The sequence below is a fragment of the Petromyzon marinus genome, unplaced genomic scaffold, assembly GCF_048934315.1.
Source record: "Petromyzon marinus isolate PM22_M1 ecotype Great Lakes invasive population unplaced genomic scaffold, UKy_Petmar_22M1.pri1.0 PM_G_Scaffold_76, whole genome shotgun sequence".
Taxonomy (NCBI): Eukaryota; Metazoa; Chordata; class Hyperoartia; order Petromyzontiformes; family Petromyzontidae; genus Petromyzon; species Petromyzon marinus.
The window spans coordinates 184,384-190,493 of NW_027423031.1; positions in this window are offsets into that span (position 1 = coordinate 184,384).

The following is a 6,110-nucleotide window of genomic DNA, read 5'->3' on the forward strand; positions in this document are numbered from 1 at the left end:
GGTAAGGCCCCACCTCTTAGTGGCACGCTCCAGTCTCAGCAGCAGCGTCTCCAACTCCTCCTCTGACTGAGCAGCTATTACCAAATCATCAGCATACATAACGTGGTTGAGCAATAGGGAGCCATCCCTTGACCGCACCCGGGCATCGATTAGCCTCCCATTATATCTGTACCATATGGAGATTCCCCCGGTACAGCTATTGAAGGCTTCACGAACTACGTGGTCAAAATAGATGTTAAATAATGTGGGAGCCAGAGGACATCCCTGTTGCACCCCAAGGTGTACAGGGAATGGCTCTGACTCCCGGCCATGTAGTTTTACCCGGGCCCGCTCACCATCATGAAGGTCCTTAATGATCGTGAGCAGAGGGTCAGGTACTCCAAAAGCACGAAGAACGACCCAGAGCCCAGGCCTACTGATGGTATCATAGGCCTTGACCAGGTCAATAAAGCAGAGATGTAGGTCTTGTTGGAATTCCCTACACCTCTGCTGTAGCAGACGGACAGAAAATATGGCATCTGTGCAGGACCGCCCTTTCCTGAAACCGCGTTGGGGCTCCGCAAGCCTCTCCTCAGCGTGCCTGGCAAGGCGATGCTGAATAATCCTTGCCAGGACCTTTCCCGGCACACTGAGGAGTGAGATGCCCCTGCAGTTACAGTCTGTGCGGTCCCCCTTCTTAAAAAGGGGGACCACCAGGGCATCCTTCCAATCCTGCGGAACCCGTCCAGTGGTCCAGACTGTTATGATGTCAAATAGGGCAGTCTGTGCACAAACGCCACCCTCCCTCAGCACACTGACACACACACCATGATACACACACTGACTGGAGGATGTGGAGCGTGGTCAACACATCTATGCCTGAAACATTTTAGAAAGAAGCGGAGAATACGGAACAACCCACCTGTTGTCCATTTCGATTTCCGCGTTGCCTCTAATCTTCAGTCTTGCTGTGTATCCACCGTCTGATGGAGCTCGCCTTCTATAGCGAGGATATCCATCATCTCCAGTTTGTGTGTCTTTAATAAATTGTCTCGGATATTTCTTGCTGCTCTCTATGTCCTTCATACATGCTGCTGCATTGACATTAAGGTTTCCGCATGGTCCATGAATCATATTTGCGGTCACTACTGCAAACAGATTTTGGGTCTTCCTCTGGATTTGTAAACTTGGCAGATATAACATCGATTTGGTTTGGATGAATTTTTTTCTTTCAGCCAGATTAAAATATGAGCGTGGGGAAGTCATCTACATCATTAGACCTCCTTTGGCAGTACCAAAATATAATAATAGTAGGGGTTTTCCCATTTTTTCTGGTAACAAAACTGAAACCTTTTTACAAGGATTCATGTTACAGCATTAACCACAATACCTGCAGTCAAAATGCAAACAAAACACACGCACTATGATAATATATTGGCATTGTCCTTGAAACCGATTGGTCCACACCAAGGGACGGCTTTCTTGAGAGCCTCGACCCAATTGGTGCTCGAGCAGAGGACGCCAAAAGGTTTCAGTTTTGTTGCCAGAAAAAAAGGGGAAACCCCTATGATGTGGAAGTCCTCGCTTCTGCCACTCAGTTGAGTACATCCAGCATCTTGTTTCTCCAAAAAACACGACTCTCAGTGAATGCTCTCGATGAATTTGACTTGCTTTTGTCTGAACACCCTGGCTGTGAAGTTGTATCGACGGCTGGGTGTCTGGCCGAATGAAAGTTTTTATAATTTTTTTGTTTTATCTCAGGCCAAGTTGGATTACATGTAAAGGTAATAAATAAGTCGGGGACATCCATACGCTCGAACGTACGACATGGCACCTTGAGCATATTCGTGCATGCGTCTAGGGCTTCCTGCGAACGTAGCAGACGCCTGGATGCTACAAGGGGGGGGGGGGGGGGGGGGATGTAGCGCCATTGTTGGGCTGTATGCGTATTACCACGGGAGCTGACCTGTAATAGCGGACATGCGTCAACAGGGGGTGGTGTACAGACCAGGTGGGACGAACTGGGCCCCCAGACCCCAGCTGGGGGATGTTCCAGGGCCCCCTAGAGAGTTCCATAAGGCTTGGCCAGGGGCGGAGAGACCCTGGAACGGGAATAAAAGCCGGACCCCTGAACGGGTTTGGTGGTCCTCGTCCACCTGAAGCTCTGAAGAAGACTCTGAGCGCTACCCTGAAGACCCTGAAGACCCTGAAGCGAAGAGCCCAGTGACCCTGGCTAGGGTCGGGTTCAGACATAACCAGTGTAGGGTTAGCGCTAGAACCAGAGTAAGGGCACCGTAGTGTGGAGGGACTGCCTCCTGAGGTTATCGGCTGTGAGGGGTCGTAACCCCTCTGTGCTGTGGTTCCCTTGTTGAATAAACGTGTTGCCTCTAGTGAAGCGTCTCGCCTCGTCTTGGGCCCACTGCACGTGTCACCTATGGTAATAAAACCTCTCGTCGCAAAAAATTAGCGGCGTGCGAAAGTGAAAGGTGTTAACGAAGTAAAAATAAATGTTCATTTAAAGCTTTTGTGACTGCAAGGAATTCATGTTCTTGGTTCTTTCGGTTAAGTCACCACGTAGAAGGGAAACGATAAAATAATAAAAATATAAAGCAATAAAATTCTCACGACGTTTCGACTGCAACACGAGCAATCGTCGTCAGGTGTGAAAACCACAGCAAGAAATTTTGAAAAAAGTGGCGGGTTTTTTTAACGTTAGCACCACGGAGAGCGATTTGGCAGTTTATTTAGAAGGACGAGTCCATCTATGTTAGGAATAGAGGAGGGGGGAGACGAAAATAATGGAATGCGGTTTGAAAGCCACCATAAGCGTGAACAATCAATTAAGACCCGAAATGGTTCATCAAATCTTTCCAATGATTGCTAAGCCAGAATCCATCTTCCCGGTTGAAATTGTCTCTGTGCTTGTATATGTGGATAGCCTCATGAACGAATCTCTCATGGTAGCCAGATGGCTTACAAAGAACCTCTGTCTTGGAGAAGTCAATGTCATGTGAGCCTACTGAATTATAACAATGATCTGCCACGGCCGAGGTGTTGGTCCTACCATGTTTCAGGTCTGCTTTGTGTTCACGAATGCGGACCGAGACATGTCGTTTGATTTCTCCAATATAACTACTACCACAGAGGCAACTTAGTTTGTAGACGCCAGTGTACTGTATTTTCGAAATCACATCTTTTACAGATGGAACCAGATCACGGCTTTATGTAATGTGTTGAATCAGGCCTGGATCTTGTGTTTATTCAAGATTTTGGAGATCTTTTTTGTGATCCCCGCAATGTAGGGTAAAGTGATGGTTTTGAAAGGCTCCTCAAGAGGGTCCTTCTTCATGGTTGGAGTGATAGCTTTGCGGATTGTGTAGTCGGAGTAACCATTAGCCTTAAGAGCTTGGTGTACGTGCTTGAGTTCACTGGCTATGTGTTCCTGGTCAGATATGCATTGGGCTCTATGGTGCAGAGTCTTGATCAGGGAATTCTTCTGGAATGGATGGTGGTGGGAATCCGGTTTCAGGTAAGCATCCGTATGGATAGTTTCCTGTAGTCAGAGTGGCTCATTGAACCATCAGGTCTCTTTTTTATTAGGAAATCCAAAAAAAAGGTAGCTTGCCATCTTTTTCGACTTCCATGGTAAATCTGATGGCTGGGTGTATGGAATTAATGTGGTCGAGGAATTGGTCTAGAGCAGGCCGGCCATGTGGCCAGATGATAAAAGTGTCATCCACGTACCTCTTCCATAAGGTTGGGCGCAGAGTGGCAGTCTGGATGGCGTCAGTCTCAAATTTCTCCATGAAAATGTTGGCTACAACCAGAGATAGGGGGGAGTTCATTGGGGTGCCCTCAGTTTGTAGAAAGTTCCATTCCAAGTGAAGTATGTATTGGTTAAGCAGTGTCTCACCAGGGGGGGTACCTCAGTGTTTATTCCTTGATGAACCAAGTCTTCAATGATTGCGATGGTGTCAGGTACAGGAACTTTGGTGAATAAGGAAACTACATCAAAACTAAATTTTGATTTAAAGCTTTCGTGACTGCAGTAATTCATATTCTTAGTTCTTTCGGTAAAGTCACCTTGAAGGGAAACAATAAAATAATAAAAAATATATAAAACAATAAAAAAAAATTCGACGACCGTTTGTGTTATGGTCGAAACGTCGTGAGAATTTTTGTTTTTGTTTTATTTATATTTTATTATTTTATTGTTTCCCTTCAACGTGACTTTACCGAAAGAACTAAGAATACATCAAAACTGACAAGCAGGTCGTCTGGGGACATGGAAATACTCGCGATTGTAGATACCAGGTGAGTAGAATTTTGTACCGCAGAGGTGGTTTTTCCAGTGAAAGACCACATGATTTCAGACAGAAAACGAGCCAGTTTGTAGGTGGGGAAGTTGATACAGTGAGGGAAAAAAGTATTTGATCCACTGCTGATTTTGTACATTTGCCCACTGACGAAGAAATGATCAGTCTATAATTTTAATGGTAGGTTTATTTGAACAGTGAGAGACAGAATAACAAAAAAATCCAGGAAAACGCATGTCAAAAATGTTATAAATTGATTTGAATTTTAATGAGGGAAATAAGTATTTGACCCCCTCTCAGAAATATTTCTGGCTCCCAGGTGCCTTATACAGGTAACGAGCTGAGATTAGGAGCACACTCTTAAAAAGAGTGCTCCTAAACTCAGCTTGTTACCTGTATAAAAGACACCTGTCCACAGAACCAATCAATCAGATTCCAAACTCTCCACCATGGCCAAGACCAAAGAGCTCTCCAAGGATGTCAGGGACAAGATTGTAGACCTACACAAGGCTGGAATGGGCTACAAGACCATTGCCAAGCAGCTTGGTCAGAAGGTGACAACAGTTGGTATGATTATTCGCAAATGGAAGAAACACAAAAGAATTGTCAATCTCCCTCAGCCTGGGGCTCCATGCAAGATCTCACCTCGTGGAGTTGCAATGATCATGAGAACGGTGAGGAATCAGCCCAGAACTACACGGGAGAATATTGTCAATGATCTCAAGGCAGCTGGAACCATAGTCACCAAGAAAACAATTGGTAACACACTACGCCGTGAAGGACTGAAATCCTGCAGCGCCCGCAAGGTTCCCCTGCTCAAGAAAGCACATATACATGCTCGTCTGAAGTTTGCCAATGAACATCTGAATGATTCAGAGGACAACTGGGTGAAAGTGTTGTGGTCAGATGAGACCAAAATGGAGCTCTTTGGCATCAACTCAACTCGCCGTGTTTGGAGGAGGAGGAATGCTGCCTATGACCCCAAGAACACCATCCCCACCGTCAAACATGGAGGTGGAAACATTATGCTTTGGGGGTGTTTTTTCTGCTAAGGGGACAGGACAACTTCACCGTATCAAAGGGATGATGGACGGGGCCATGTACCGTCAAATATTGGGCGAGAACCTCCTTCCCTCAGTCAGGGCATTGAAAATGGGTCGTGGATGGGTATTCTAGCATGACAATGACCCAAAACACACGGCCAAGGCAACAAAGGAGTGGCTCAAGAAGAAGCACATTAAGGTCCTGGAGTGGCCTAGCCAGTCTTCAGACCTTAATCCCATCAAAAATCTGTGGAGGGAGCTGAAGGTTCGAGTTGCCAAACGTCAGCCTCGAAACCTTAACGACTTGGAGAAGATCTGCAAAGAGGAGTGGGACAAAATCCCTCCTGAGATGTGTGCAAACCTGGTGGCCAACTACAAGAAACGTCTGACCTCTGTGATTGCCAACAAGGGTTTTTCCACCAAGTACTAAGTCATGTTTTGCAGAGGGGTCAAATATTGATTTCCCTCGTTAAAATGCAAATCAATTTATAACATTTTTGACATGCGTTTTTTCTGGATTTTGTTGTTGTTATTCTGTCTCTCACTGTTCAAATAAACCTACCATTAAAATAATAGACTTATCATTTCTTTGTCAGTGGGCAAACGTACAAAATCAGCAGGGGATCAAATATTTTTTTCCCTCACTGTAGTAGAGACGATGGGACGAAGGGGTGAATCTACTTTATGTATTTTTGGTAAGCCGCATAATCTTGGTGGCCTGGCAGTAGAAGGTTTCAACGAGAACTGTTTGGTTTGATCAATTAATGCGGTT